The sequence below is a fragment of the Pan troglodytes genome, chromosome 12 (assembly GCF_028858775.2).
Source record: "Pan troglodytes isolate AG18354 chromosome 12, NHGRI_mPanTro3-v2.0_pri, whole genome shotgun sequence".
Classification (NCBI taxonomy): Eukaryota; Metazoa; Chordata; class Mammalia; order Primates; family Hominidae; genus Pan; species Pan troglodytes.
The window spans coordinates 17,389,069-17,404,533 of record NC_072410.2 but is presented as its reverse complement, the minus strand read 5'-3'; the positions used below and the strand labels follow the sequence as shown (position 1 = coordinate 17,404,533).

Genomic DNA, 15,465 nt, shown 5'->3' with positions numbered 1-15,465 from the left:
GAATTGTAATTGTCCCTGCACCAGGTGGCTGCTGTGAAGACGGGACAGTGCAAAGCAAGTCAAGCGTATGGGGTACTTTCTGCGATACAACGTGGGCTCAGTTCATGGTAGCCATGGCTGTTAGTGCCTCCTTGAATCCCTGCAAGTGACGGACAAGGTTACTGTTATTATTCCCATTTTACAGACGTGGTTCTGGGAAGTTAAAATCTTGCCTGGGCCCAGTGTGAACAGCAGAACTAGGACCTTGTGCCCTGGCAACCTGACTCGTCAGCTCCCACCTCCCTTCCTTGACAAAATGCAAGTGTAGTGGAAATTTTTAAAGTGAAGTTTAAGTGGTGAACAAGGGACATTAGACTTGGATCCTAACAAGAACACTGTGACCAGTGATAGGCATCGTTGGGGCTTAGCAAACGACACCCCAAAGTGTGGCGCCGTGGCTTGCTGAGTGCTTTGAATCGAAGCACACTGGAAAGGCCTCTGAAGCAAAGTCTCTGTCTGATCTTCTCCTGTCCTCCTCCTGTTTCCTTTCCTCCCTTAAGGCAGGTCAGAGAAGCCAGAACCACTCTTCCTTCAAAATAAAACCTAGAAACAGGCCAGGCGAGGTGGCTTATGCCTGTAATCCCGGCACTTCGGGAGGCCAAGGCAGGCAGATCACCCAAGGTCAGGAGTTCGAGACCAGCCGGGCCAACATGGTGCAACCTCGTCTCTACTAAAAATACAAAAAATTAGCTGGGCGTGGTGGTGGGCACCTGTAGTCCCAGCTACTCTGGAGGCTAAGGCATGAGAATCGCTTGACCCTGGGAGGTAGAGGTTGAAGCGAGCTGAGATCACGCCACTGCACTCCAGCCTGGGCAACAAGAGCGAAACTCCATCTAACAAAAGCCTAAACATATTACTTTAAGCTTTCCCCAGCCCTTTTGTGTAGGAGTTGGCTATAAAGAAATTCCCGAACGTACCTCGTCTGAAAGGAGATCCTAAGACCTCATTCCATAGAGGTCCTGCCCTGTGTCTGGGAGGAAGGACTGCCCCATACAGAGGCCAAGATGAATCAGAGCAGACAGGCCTTGCTGGGGTTCCCCACTAAGTCTGTTGCCATTAGGCCATACCCATTATGTCCAATCACATTTTTACACCACTGTACACTCTTCGTCGACTCTAAACATAAAAATGGACAGTTTTCTCTTTGATCTTTGGGTCTTCCTTTCTCAAGCCTCCCATATCACGAAATAAATTAGTTATGCTTTTCTCTTGTTAATCTAGATTTTGTGATAGGAATGCCTGCCATGACCCTTATGATGGGGAGGAAGAGTTTTATAACATTTCGCCTCTACAATATGAATTACAGTCAAAAAGTTTCTAAGATCTCAAATTAAATACATGAAAATAGATTATTCACAACTTCATCCTTCAACAGACATTTATTTAGCACCTACTAGACACCACTCACTGCTGTAGGTATTGGGCATATCTCAGTGAACAAAATAGAGCCTCTGCATTCATTGGAGTTCACATTTTATTGGAGGAGAGATATATGTAGGTGGATGTGTATATGTGTGAGATAGCAAGTAAACCAGGGTAAGGAGCTAGAGATTGATAAGGAGTGTCATTTTAGATGAAGTGTTTAGGGGTAGCTCTCAGATTGGGTATGAATGAAGGAAGGAGGAAGGCATGTGATTGTCTCAGGGAAGAGTCTGACAGAGATGCCAGCAGGTGCAAACGCCCTGGGGCAGGGCAGTGCTTGGCACAGCTGGGTCAGGGCAGTGTGATTGGCGCCTCTCTAGATGGACAGGGAGAGAAGGAAGAGATGAGGTCAGATTCCTAGGGCCTGGATCATGTAGGGCTCTGTTGGCTATGGTTGGAGTTAGGATTTTATTTCGACTTGGGAAGCCATTGGAACATTTGGGAAAAGGAGACACACTGTCTAATTTAAGTTACAAATATGATCGCAAATTTTAAAGAGAGACCTGTGGTTAAATTGAGCTCACATTGGCCTCTGGGGTTGCCTGGCTGCCCCTGCCCCAGGCTGGCGGAGGTTTGCTGACACTTCCCAGGAAAGAGTGAAGCACAGCAGACAAAAGTAGAAGCAGCTCAGGGCAGCATGCCAGGATCCCGCCGGAGCTCATCAGCAACCAGAGTGGAGGATATGCTGCTGCTGCTGCTGCTGCTTAATAAAAGTAGCTGAAGGGTTTATCAGTCCTTCTACCCAACTTTCATTATTCAAACAATGTTGAACTTGCCACTATGAGTTTCCAAACTGTCTGACTTGTGGAGAGCCCTGTCTTAATTAGAAGGTCCTCATCCCACTTTTCCTTGCTGCCTGCAGAGATTTTCCTTCTGAGAGTGTTTGTAGACATGGAATTGTGAGTGTGCTTATTTCTCCCCTCACTTGGATGATCGCCCATGCTGGTTCATTTGAGTCCCAACACATTTGCACCTGCTCATAGATTTTTGCATTTTCAATTTGCAGGAGTAGAGAAACAGGGACCTAAAAGGAGTTTGTCTCATGCACTTTCCACATCTCAGCTTTATGTCTTACACTCGCTATTATTTTTTCTCTGAACCTAACTGATTTGACTGTCTTGTTTGACCTCTGTCTTTGATTTTGGGATTGGAAGGGCATAACATTTGGCCATTGGTTCTCTATTCAATGTAAATAAAGTTGAAGGAAAGAGACTATTCTCTCTCACCTGCTTTTTTGGTTCCTAAATTATATTTAAAGAGAGCAAAATATTAGTTTCCTAGTAAGTTAATTAAAAGATTCTGAAGAAATCGGATGCTTTTCAAAAAGGAAGTTTACAGAGTTTAGAATTTTTTCAGCATTTCCATCCTCTTCTCTTCCCCCAACACACACAGACTCATACAGAGGCACACACAGACACACGCAGAGACATGTGTACACAAACAGAGACATGTGTGTACAGACACACCCACACAAACTAATAAATTAGTAAATGGAAGCTTCCAAGTCAGAGAATCTACTCCTTAAGCATACATTATCATCGAATGTTAATACTTATTGCGTCCAAAAATTCCATGTAAAAAACACGTCCTTGTGCTACGTATTGAAAGGTAGGGAGTGAATATGAAACCTGGTTCCCAGCCAGGATTGCAGAAGGGAAAAGTACTAGCCAAGAAGAGAAACTTCTAGCTCCTTCCTTTGGATTTCAACACTCCTAGAACTCAACTGAATTAAACACAACAGTTTGGTTCAGCAAATATTTATTAGTCAGCTGTGCACTCTGTGCAGGTTACAGTGCTAGCTCTCAGGGTTTAACTAGGGTGGATGAATACCCTTCCCAGCCTCTTGAGAAGGTGCTGAAACTAAAGGGAGAATTGAAAATGAAAAATAAAAATAAGTTCAAAGTCCTCATTCTTTTTCTTTTTTTTTTTTTTTTTTTTTTTTTTGAGAAGGAGTCTCTCTCTGTCACCCTGGGTGGAGTGCAGTGGCACGATCTCAGCTCACTGCAACCTCCACCTCTCAAGTTCAAGCAATTCTCCTCCCTCAGCCTCCTGAGTAACTGGGATTACAGGCACGTTCCACCATGCCCAGCTAATTTTGGTATTTTTTAGGAGAGGCAGGGTTTCCCCATGCTGGCCACACTGGTCTTGAACTTCTGACTTCAGGTGACCTGCCCACCTCGGCCTCCCAAAGTGCTGGGATTACAGGCGTGAGCCACCGCGCCTGGCTTCATTTTAAAGATGAGGTCCTTTCTCCGTTGTGGAGACTTTTCCAAGTTTCTAGTGGGATTAGTGTGAAACTGGCATTGCACTGCTTGTATTTAAATCTGGCTTCCCTTGTACTGCCTCTGTGCCCCTTTGCCTCTCAGTGCCTCGGCGTTCTCACCTGTAAACAAGGAAACCAGGAACACTCCTCATAGAGCCACCCTGTACATCCTGAGTGTGTGTGCATCATACACAACACTGCTGCACACACCATGAGCACTCGAACGCCAACAACTATTATCTCTCTAATTCAGAGCTTTATTTTATTTTAAATCTGGAATCCAAATCAGTCCTATTCCAGATTCTTTATGAAAATGATTTTTTTCTTTTTTCCCCTTTTACTTTGGGGAGTCAAGAGACTTTCTTATTTCATCTTACAGAATGTCGAGTTTTCAAAATGTCCAAAAGAGAACAAAGAGAAGTGAGGTAGCCCTTGTCCTTAAGTCATTACCCACCCCTCAACACATTTAGCATATTTTCTGGTACCTTCAAAGGAATCCTATCACTTTCTATCTCCATATTGTTCACATTCCTTCTCACCTGTAATGTTCTCAGCCTCTGCTAATTTCTCCTTTCCTTGAGGCACCACGTCCCTTTCTCTGTAAACTTTATCCCAAGTATTTAAAAACATTCATAGATTTTGCCCTCAATACCTGAAGCATTCATTTATGTCATTCAAACCATGCTGTCCCTTGCATATGGCAACAGGGTTGCTCTTTTGCAATTGAAGTCTAATGCCAACTGGATCGGAAAGTACTGGAAAGAAAGACATTGGCCGGGCACGGTGGCTCACACCTGTAATCCTAGCACTTTGGGAGGCTGAGGTGGGCGGATCGCCTGAGGTCAGGAGTTCGAGACCAGCCTGGCCAACATGGTGAAACACTGTCTCTACTAAAAATACAAAAATTAGCAGTGGTGGCCTATGCCTGTAATCCCAGCTACTCAGGAGGCTGAGGCACTAGAATCACTTGAACCTGGGAGACGGAGGTTGCAGTGAGCTGAGATCTTGCCACTGCACTCCGGCTTGGGCAACAGAGTGAGACTCCATCTCAGAAAAAAAACAAAACAAACAAACAAAAAAAACAAGACATTATCTTTAACTTGGTTGCACCCTCGGCAATGAATAACATGGTTATAAGCTTCAGTTCCCTTCTCTGAAAATAGGAATAATAATAAAATTAATAATAATGTTTACCTATAGTGCTGTTGTATTAAATGAGCTAAAACATAGTTACTGGATATAATGATCTTTCAATAAATTTCAACGTTTTTTTTTAAATGGGGTCTTGATCTCTTGCCCAGGCTGTTTTCAAACTCCTGGGCTCAACCAATCCTCTCACCTCAGCCTCCGAAACTAGCTATTATTTTTAATAGACTAAATCATTCTGGTTGGTTATTTATGATTTTTATAATTGGTGGTAATAATTAGACTGTTTTATGTTTGCATAGAATTTTGCATTACGAAAACTTTCATGATCAGACTTAGTATAGAAAATTTAGTAAACTATTTAAAATGTAGAGAAAAATGTAACATTACTACCAATCTTATCCTTCAGAATCAATAATTTTATATATTTTGGTGTGTTTTTTCAGTTCATATATTATGAATATTGCTTTCTAGTTTGAGTTTTAAAAATCAAAAGTTCTATGCAAACTTTATTTTTGATGGTTGCATATATTCCATACTATGGCTATATCATATTTTATTTAACCATACTTCACTTTTGAGCTATTGCACTGTTTATTGGTTTTAGTTATTACATATTATTACATATATATAATGTTTTCATATAACCCATTGTGCCTTCATCTTAACCATTTCATCTTCCTACAAAGGATACGACTTGGAGTAGAACATTCAAATCATGTCATTTTCTATTTTGTGTTCATACGAAACCATGAACTGATACGTTGAAATTACTCTAGATTTATCTGCACAGAACTAAGCCCAGGCAAAAAGCACTATGATGGCTTCTACTTAACATGAAAATAGGTGGTTCCCATAGCCGCTTCAGATACCATCTAGACATGCTTACTCTTTAAAGACCAGAATGACAGCACTTTGGGAGGCTGAGGCAGGTGGATCACCTGGGATCAGGAGTTCATGACCAGCCTGGCCAACATGACAAAACACTGTCTTCACTAAAAAAACAAAAATTAGCCGGACATGGTGGCAGGCGCCTGTAATCCCAGCTACTCGGGAGGCTGAGGCAGAAGAATCACTTGAACCCAGGAGGTGGAGTTTGCAGTGAGCCGAGATTGTGCCACTGCACTCCAGCCTGGGTGACAGAGTGAGACTCCTTCTCAAAACATAAATAAATAAATAAACAAACAAACAAACAATAAAAAAGACCAGAATGAAATTCTTGCACTTTCTTCTTAATATCTAATTATATGCTCCTCCTTAATAAAACAGATCAAGTATGTTTTATGCATTGTTGCCTTGATATGGTCTTAGTTCAGTTTAATTTTTCAGTATTACTTTTTAACTATAACAAAAGTCCTGTGTTAAAATGGATTTTTATTCCTCTTTTCTCCATCTAAAATGTATCCATTAAATTCAAATGAAGTATCAAATTGTAAAACATTAAATTGCTCAGAACTTATGTGAGTTCTTTTCTATTTTTCATCCACATTTTAGTGTATTAGAGATTAAGTGAGGAGGTGCTGACAAATCAACGGTAATAAAAAAAAATCAGTAAACCAGATTTTGTGGGGTGTGGAGGGCATGCAGATCAAGGCGCAAGGTGGTTGAGTTTTTCATGATTCAAAAGGGACCAGTAATAGTGTAGAAGTCAATTACCAGATCATACTTTGAACTCATGTTATATTGCTATATTCTAATAAAATGTCTTATCTAAATCTTTATCCTTTTTTACTTCTCATCTATCCAACTATTATGAATATTTTAATATGTTGACTAAACAAATTGGTCATAATGATCTATAGAGATAACCAATTTTCAAGGAATTAGATTTTGAATCAACAGTAAAAGACATTGGCCATAAATTGGAAGAAAGAAGATTAGCAAATAACTTGATTTATATATACATATATATATGTTTTGTTAATTATTATTTACAGTTTCCCACATAATTTAATGTTTCTGGATTCACCTTAAAATATCTCATAGTGGTATTTTTTTTAAAAAAACGAATATTAAGTTAATGGTTAATCTTTCAATCAAAGATATCTTAGAATGAATAAATAATTAAGATAAACAATTAACTGCAAAAATAGTTATCTTTAAGTAGTAAGACTATATATGATTTTCCATTTTCTTCTTTTTGCTGGTCTGTATTTTTTATAGTAAACAGATTATTTGTAGAGTGAAAAAAATATAAACAATCAATATAATTTTACCTCTTTCTTTGGTGGGGAGAGAATGAATTAGAATCAGTCTCTGGGCCATATCTTGTAAATATGAAATATTTTAGAGATCGGTAGAAAGAGTGCAGGTCCCTGTGCTTTAGGTCATGGGAATGCAGTGAGAGGCATGGCTTGGCCTGGCCTTGGGGATCTGAAATCAATGGAGAACTCTGGAAGCCCTGAATAGAACAATGAAACCTAAAAGTACGAAACCTGCTGAAAGGCAAGATGGTGGGTGAGCAGTCAGGGAACCCCATATTGGAAAATATGCAACTTTTCATGGAAGTTATGCATTAAAATATTTTTTAATATAAGAAAATGCCTCCAAAGTGTAATCATTTGAGTGGATTAGTCACCTACTCAGTTAAATACAAAAACTTGTGTAAGGGGTCGGGTGGATCTCAACACATAATAGACCTTATTCCAGCCCATCCTGGATACCCCAAAACCCTGACTTGGTCATTACACATTCTATGTATGTACTGATACACATTCTATGTATGTACTGAACACTCACATGTACCCCATAAATATGTAAAATATTATGTATCGATAAAATTTTGAAAGCCTAGCAATAAAATAAAATTCAAATAATATTCCCAAGAAACAAATAAAACAACTATAGTAAACTTACATATAGCAAATATGAGCTACAATAGCATTAATCTGTAAGGCAGGTGTTTATTAACACTATCTTTGGACGTCAGAATAATTTAGAAAAATAAACTGGACTGACAACTTTATTTTTCTTTTTAGATTAGACTTGATAAAGTGTCTTACATGGAGTCTGGCTAGAGGATGTTTATATATATGATGTCTATTATCATATATATGGCATCCTATCAATATTGAGATTATTACACAATTGGCCAGGGCATTACTCAGGACTGTGCATTTTGGAGTTTGCCCTGCTCTGGAAATCGTAAAATATTCATGCATTTCCTTTTTAAAGCATGCAATAGCTCTCTGGGCTTTCAAACCATCAGCTGCGAAGAGTCATGTTGTATAAACACACTTTCCCACAGTAATCAGACTCATCAGTAATCTGCCTTTTCAGCCCAGGCTTTCCGGAAATTCTGTCAGGGAGAAAAAGTTCAAGTGCACTGTGGTTTTCTCCCTTTCCAATGTTTATTTTATAACATTTCTTCTTTTGCTTTCCCCTTAAAAAATGTTTTCCGTTGTTCAAAACAGATTCCCACTGAGAGGGGGCAGAGGTTCAATTTTATTTAAATCTCTCCTCATTCCCGATGAGCAGGGGTTCTCTATCTTCAAGCTGACACCCCCTGTAGCTCTGGGCAGGGTGGCTTCTGTTCTTAGGCTCTGCCGTTGGTGGGAGCCAGCTGCCAGCACCACCTGCATCTCTGCTGGGGTCAGCGAGCTCCCAGTGCCTGAGAGCTTCCTCCCAGGGCTGGACACTCCCTCTGCATGGAACAAGATGCCTGCAGAGCTGCTGCAGAGACAGGCTGGGAAGGATGGCAAGGGTGAGAGAAGGGCACGGGGGAACCAGTGGCCCTTACCTGTGGTGTTAGGGTTCTGTCTTCTGTCCTCCAGCCCGATGAGCAGGGACAGCGGCTGTGCAGGCGGACTGCCTGGTTGGATGGCCCCAACCTTCTGTGCAGCTGCCAGCCAGCTGCGCTGCCCTTGTCAGTGGCGCTATAAATAAGGCACGTCTGGACATTGGCCAGGCCCAGGAGATAAGAACCCAGCCCCTGGCTCCCACATGCCTTTTAAGGTCTCCAGATTAAAGAAGCTTCAGCTCCCAGATGGGAAGGGGCTGCCATGTCCTCGTTTGTCCTGCCTGCTTCAAGGACACACGAGGCCTCATATTTTCCAGGAATCCAAAGGGTGGCTAAACTGGGAAGGCCACCAGCACCAGAAAGGGACCTCACTTTGTCATACAAGAGGCAGAGCCTCCAACAGGCTGCTCAGCTCCACCTCTGTGCACCCCCCAGATTAGGTAACTGGCATGGAGGCCCAGGAGTGGAAGGACACTTCCCCCAGGCTACACAGCACCTCTGTGAGCTGGGAAATGTGGATTTCTAGTGCTGCCTTTGGAACGAGCTCACTGACCTTCTCTCTAGCTTACAAGGGCCTTTGCTTGGGTGAGAGGATGTTGGGAAGATCGAACAATCGGCTTAATAAATGCCAGGCATTTGTGAAGCCATGGAGTGGAATACATTCGCAGAAAGTTCTCTCCCTCCCTATCCTCCCTGCTCATGCATGATTATAAGGGTTTCTTGAGCCATACACTGTTTTCTCTATAGAATTAAAACAGTGAAATCTTCCCAGAGCATTTTTAAAGCCATATGCTGGGAGAGGAAGAGAAACTGATTTGGGGGACCAACAGCTCCTGATTCTTCCTTAATGTCTTACTTACGAGTATGCTGAAAAGGCACTCACCCATGGCGAGGGCCAACTTCTTCTGAGGACTATTTGGCGACAGCTGTCTGCATTACCACAACAATTCTAAGCCTGCAGATTTATCCCAAGGAAAGAATAGTGGATGTGGGCAGAGATACAGCTGCAAGGACATCTCTCGAAGCTCTTTTTATCTTGGAATTAGGAAAAGTTGGAAACAACCTAAATGGCTATCAAAAGGGGGCTGATTAAATGAGAAATAGTATATAAAAAAGCAGAACAGACCAATCACAGTGGCTTATGCCTGTAATCCCAGCATTGTGAGAGGCTGAGGCAGGAGGATCACTTGAGCCCTGGAGTTCAAGGCTGCAGTGAGTTATGACCGTGTCACTGCACTCCAGCCTGGGCAACAAAGCAAGGCCCTGTCTCTAAAAATAAAATCAAAAATAAAGGAAAGCAAAACATGCTGCAACCTTTAGAAATGTCAAAGGAGAATAATTTAATGATATAGGAACAATACATATAATTATATATTGATAATAAAAAGCAGGTCATGGCCCACGCCTGTAATCCCAGCACTTTGGGAGGCCAAGGGGCGGGTGAGGGGGGGCAGATCACATGAGTTCAGGAGTTCGAGACCAGCCTGACCAACATGGTGAAACCCTGTTTCTATTAAAAATACAAAAAAATTAGCCAGGTGTGGTAGTGGGCGCCTGTAATCCCAGCTACTTGGGAGGCTGAGGCAGCAGAATCGCTTGAATCCAGGAGGTGGAGGTTGCAGTGAGCCAAGATCGCGCCATTGCACTCCAGCCTGGGCAACAACAGCGGTCACCCTTGAGGGAAAAAGGTGTATGTATAACATGAAGTTACTACACACAGGTAAGCACCCCCCTCCCACACACACACATACATCCTGAAAGGATGTGCCACAAATGTGGAAGGTGGTGATGGCTGGAGGAACGGATATAGCTGATTTTATTTTCTTCTTTGTCTTATATGCAATCTCTAAATTATTTACAATAATGTTGTATTCCTTTTATAAGAAAATTAACTTCATCTAAAATCTTAGTTTCTGAGAATCAGAAGACAGCTTTCTGTGTTTCTGCATTAATGAATCTCAGTTTATTTTAAGGCTACAGAATTCCTTGGGGTTTCCCCACTCTTTGGAAAAACCTACGTAAGGCCCAGAAGCTCTTTATCATGCCAGTTCCAATGATCTGATGTAGCTGGTCCTGTCAAATCCTCTAAGTGTCCCTGTCAAGGCAAAGGCAAGGCAAGAAAAGAGAAAGAAAAGAAAAAAAAAACACTAAGAGAAAAAGAAGGAAACAGAAAATAAACTTAATATAATATATGTAATCATAATGTATAATTGTATCACACAGGTCACTTTTATCTGACCTAACATGCCCCAATTTATGCTCCAATCAGGACATTAGAAAGGCACTTAATGGGCCTTTTATTTAAAGGAGGTGCATGTTCTGATGATTATTTTGTTTTTTAAAAATTGTTTTTAACTTAAGTAATGACCTCCTGATCTGACTGTGTGATATAGACGAATTCTTCTTTTACTTCCAACTCATTTTCAGTGATATGTATGATGGAAGAGGGGACCCCTCTCCTGACCTGGCTCCTGCAGTACAGAGGGTCCGAAATCCTTTAATTCCCTCTTCTGTCTACAGACACCAGCATGGGGTTGCCTCCCCCATGAACAGGACCTGGCCTAAGACATAGCACGGGGTAGTTTCAATGCTTTTGTGTTGGGTCTTACTGCCAGAGGAGGCTCTATGACAGACACAGCCCAGGGCAGAGCCTGCAGGCTGAGCCCCATCCTCTGGACTGTTATTTGAATTTGCAGTGCCAAAGCCCTGCTTGGACTATCCAAAGTCCCTCTCAAGTAAGTGCTGACTGCCTACCTCAGAGACTAGCCAGCTGAACCATGGAATGCATCCTGCAGGTGTCCAGGGAAGAGTGGGGCTTCCAGTCTTAGGTCAGCCTCTGGAGTAGGGTAGAGTTTCTCAAGAGAAGGACAAGATCAGGAAGAGATGGCACTGAGAGTCCTAAGGAAGGACCTCTCTTGGAGGAAGCTGGGCTGGAGGACAAGGAATTGGGGTGCCCAAATAAAGGACTTCTGAAAGGGCTCACCAGTTTGCAGGGCTCATCTTTGATCTCTGGGAACAGCCCCCCAAAATGAACGAGAGGAAAAACAGTTTTCTCTCTACCCTTCATGAGTTCTTAGCTGGGATGCCCTGGAACACAAGACAGATCAACAGGAGAAAAACAAACAAGTTGAATATTAAATAGCGTGGGTACCTTCTATATCCATGGGAGTTACACAGTGAGCTGAGCATATCTCTAGGGTAGATCCAAGAGGGAGTTGAAACTTTGGGCTGAAATATCATTTTCTGAAACACAGAAAGAATGGCATGGGAAAACCCTGTTATGGGGGAGAAGAATGCCCAGGAAAAGCACAGAAAATGAACAAAATGGATCATGTTAAGTTGGCACCTTCTCCATAGATACATCTCGAAGGATTTAGTCATCCTTCTCTTCCTGGTGCAGGAATGGAGATTTCCTTTACAGATGTAAATCCTCTTCGAAAGGGTAACTTTTCCAGCATATTTAGGGGTGGTGTATTTGGTCTCTAACAACAGCATCTGCTGGGACTCAGGAAACAATACTCTTTAGTATGATGCTTTGGCAAACTGGCTACTCAGAAGGCCTCAGCAGCAAGGCCCTCTGACCTTTTCCAGCCTTCCTATCTTCCACCTCTTTTCCTCCCCTGAAGTTTTCAAAGAAAGCAGAATCCTCTTCCCAAGGTGAGTCATAGAAATCAGAACTCTCCTGCAAAGCCAGCCATAAATCCTGAAAGTATTACTCTACCCTTTTCCTACCTTTCTGGGCAAGAGCTGGCTGTAAAGAAATTCTCTGAGCTGCCATGTCTGAAAGTAGATCATAAGATCTTCATTCCAGAAGGGCTCTGCTCTATAGCTGGGAGGAAGGATTGCCACACAGAGAGGTCAAAAAGAATCTGAACAGACAGGCCTTGCTGAGTTTTCCCACTCAGCCTGTTAGCGTTAGATCATTCCCTTTTCATCATGTTTCCACGTGACTGTCCATCCCTCATCAAATCTAAGCATAATAATGGACAGCTTTCCTTGGGCCTTTTGGGCTTCATTCTGAAGGCTCCCATGTCACATAAAGCTTTGATGAAATAAATTTTTTTTCTCGAAAGGTCTGTTTCTGTCACTCAGACTGGAGTGCAATGGCATTATCACAACTCACAAAATGCTGTCTCAAACTCCTGGGCTCAAGCAGTCCTCCTGCCTTAGCCTCCTGAGTAGCTGGAACCACAGGCATGCACCACCATGCCTGGCTAATTTTTATTTTTTATTTTTTGGTAGAGACAGGGGTCTTGCTATGTTGCCCAGGCTGGCCTCCAACTCCTGTGTTCAAGTGATCCTCTTGCCTCAGCCTCCCGAAGTGCTGAGATTATAGATGTGAGCCATCGCACCAAGCTTATTATGCTTTTCTCTTGTTGGTCTGTCTTTTGTTAGAGAAGTGTTGGCTGTGACCCTGCTGAAGGCAAGGAAAGGTATTGTACGCTTCTGCCTCTACGCAGCCCTGTTTTACATTCTTCCCGCTCCACACTGACTCACTCTCACAGTCTTGGGGATGGGTGAGATGTGAGGGAGGGTGCCTGCCTGACATTCACTACCCACAGCAGACACTGTGGGAAGGAGCCATATCTACAGGGAGCGCCGTGGCCAGGACTTGGGGCTGTGGTCAGGACTGGGCGTGCCAAGGAGAGGAACTGCCCATGAATGTGGCACTTGCCTGTCTTTTATGGTATCATAGGGGAAAGGTGGACAGATACCTTTTGGTCATGTTTTCAAAAACTTGGAGACCAAAACTACAAAACAGATAGGTCTGAAACAAGCATTTTTTATTCAATTCGGGAAATATGTACTGAGCCTCCACCAGGAACCAGACACTGGCAGGCACAAGGATCGACAGGATGGAGACTCACAGATGGCCATGAGCTCCTCCAGTTTATCCCCAGCTACCAGCCTGGGTGAGGGCACCCCACCATGGGCAGAGTCTCCTGCAAAATCTCAGCACCCCTAGGCCCATGCACTAAGGCATTTTGCCTGTGGGACATAAAATCTTCTTGTTCATCCATCCTTGCTGTTCATTCATTTTTTCCAAGAACTGTGCATGGAGCTTCCTCCATGTGCCAAGCATTGTGCTAGGTCTTGGTGCCTCAGCCCTGAACATAAGAGAAGAACCTCAGCTCAACGAGCTTGCAATGAACTAACTGTGCACTGTTGTCATAGCCTGAGGCTCTCACCTTGAACCTGGAGCACCTTTCCCTTATAGTCACTGTAGGTGCCATTTACCACTGTTGCCACCACCCTCATCTTTGAGGGAGTCGCTGTCACTACAGCTTCTTGCTCTGGGGTGGGCAGCCTTAATCTTTCTGTGAACCTGGTTCTGTGGCTCCTGGAGCCTGCCAGAGCTGAGCTTTGTACGTAGGATGGTACAAAGCTCAGCCACCTGAGTGCCGCACAGGCCACTGCTGTAAGCCTAGTGCTGCTGAGCCTGCTGGGGGGTGTTTGTGCTTCTTATCTGTCACAAGGGCCAGCCAGGCCCACGTTTCCCTCCATTTCCTCTATCCCACCCAGCTTGACTGCTGCTGGGACTGCCTTTCCCTCCTCTCCCTCCCTGAGCTGAGAAGCCATGGGGTTGGGGGTAATGCACCTGGCCCCTGGCTGGAGGGAGCTGGGTCTCTTTCACCATGGGCAGGCTTTTCCCTGCTGGCTTGGTGGTTTGCATGTCAGAGGAAGACAGCTAGCCAAGGAGCCAGAGAAGGATAGCAGAGAGGTAAGAGGAGAAGCACTTAGTTCTGGGGCAGAGAGAATAGGGTTTTAGGAGGGAGTGCGTGGACCGATATCATTTTTTGTAAGCTGAAAAGAGTGTAGACCGAGGAAAGTGTTGTTTTTCTGGACTGGAAAGTCCTCAGATGCAGAACCAGTGTGTGTTGGGGTGCAGAGGATGAGTGGTTTGTGAACCGTGTTGCCTACCAAGCGCCTGTCTGCAGAATCTGGAAGGACAAGCCCAGCCTCGTTTTCAAGTGAATACCTTTCATTGCCTAACCACTCCATTTGCTATTCCTGAAACCTCTACATAAACATTCCTTCTGCACTTCCCAGAACAATAAACAGGCAGGAACGGCTGCATAAATGTCCAGTAAGTGTAAATACATTTATGATCAGCTCTGGGAAGTTTCAACCTGAAAAATAGCACCACCATTTGCTGGTGTACAGAATCCAGGCACCTCTTATTTTTGAATTTGGCTTATGCTGACCTAGTCTGGGTGTTGAAATGAACCATGTTACCCTATCAGAAAATTGACCCAATAATAATCTCAGTATGGTGTTAAGGAGTTCGGGCCATAACCTGGAAAGATACAGTCCCAAAGCCCATAACCCTGAATGTTGAATTCCCAAAAGACCCAAATCCCCAAAGTTTAAATCCCTAAAATCTCAATCCTTAAAGATCAAAATCTCCAAAGTATAACTCTAGAAAAAATAATGGAAAATTCTTTACAAGACATTTGTTTACATTTTTAAAAGGGGACTTATTAGAGAAACATCAAAAAAATGACAGACCACTTCATAGGCCACTAAATGCAATAAAATAGGCAATAATAACATACATCTTTTTACAAGCATAACCACTCTAGGTATACTAATGATAGTCGCACAGGTATAACAGTTATGAGCAGGTGAACCAGATTGCTAACTGTGGTCTTGTGAACTACCATCATGGACAACCTGCCTTTTGATGAGACTGATCAAAAACTACTTGATGCCAGGTGCCGTGGCTCATGCCTGTAATCCCAAGACTTTGGGAGGCCAAGGCGGGCGGATCATGAAGTCAGGAGTTCAAGACCAGCCTGACCAACATGGTGAAACCTGGTCTCTACTAAAAAAAATACAAAAATTAGCCAGGCGT

General features: G+C 43.1%; 1 protein-coding gene across 2 annotated transcripts in view; it reads right to left on the bottom strand.

Annotated features, from left to right (window-relative positions):
• The window catches only part of FHL2 (four and a half LIM domains 2), a 77,933-nt gene extending 69,192 nt beyond the window's left edge, over positions 1–8,741 (bottom strand). Inside the window, exon 1 of one of the 2 annotated variants that reach the window (XM_016949218.3) lies at positions 8,610–8,741. The gene's annotated coding sequence lies outside the window, so the exon portion shown is untranslated. The remainder of the gene's footprint in view (positions 1–8,609) is intronic. The other variant, XM_016949217.4, reaches the window with a different exon arrangement.
• Between the last annotated feature and the right edge of the window lie 6,724 nt (positions 8,742–15,465).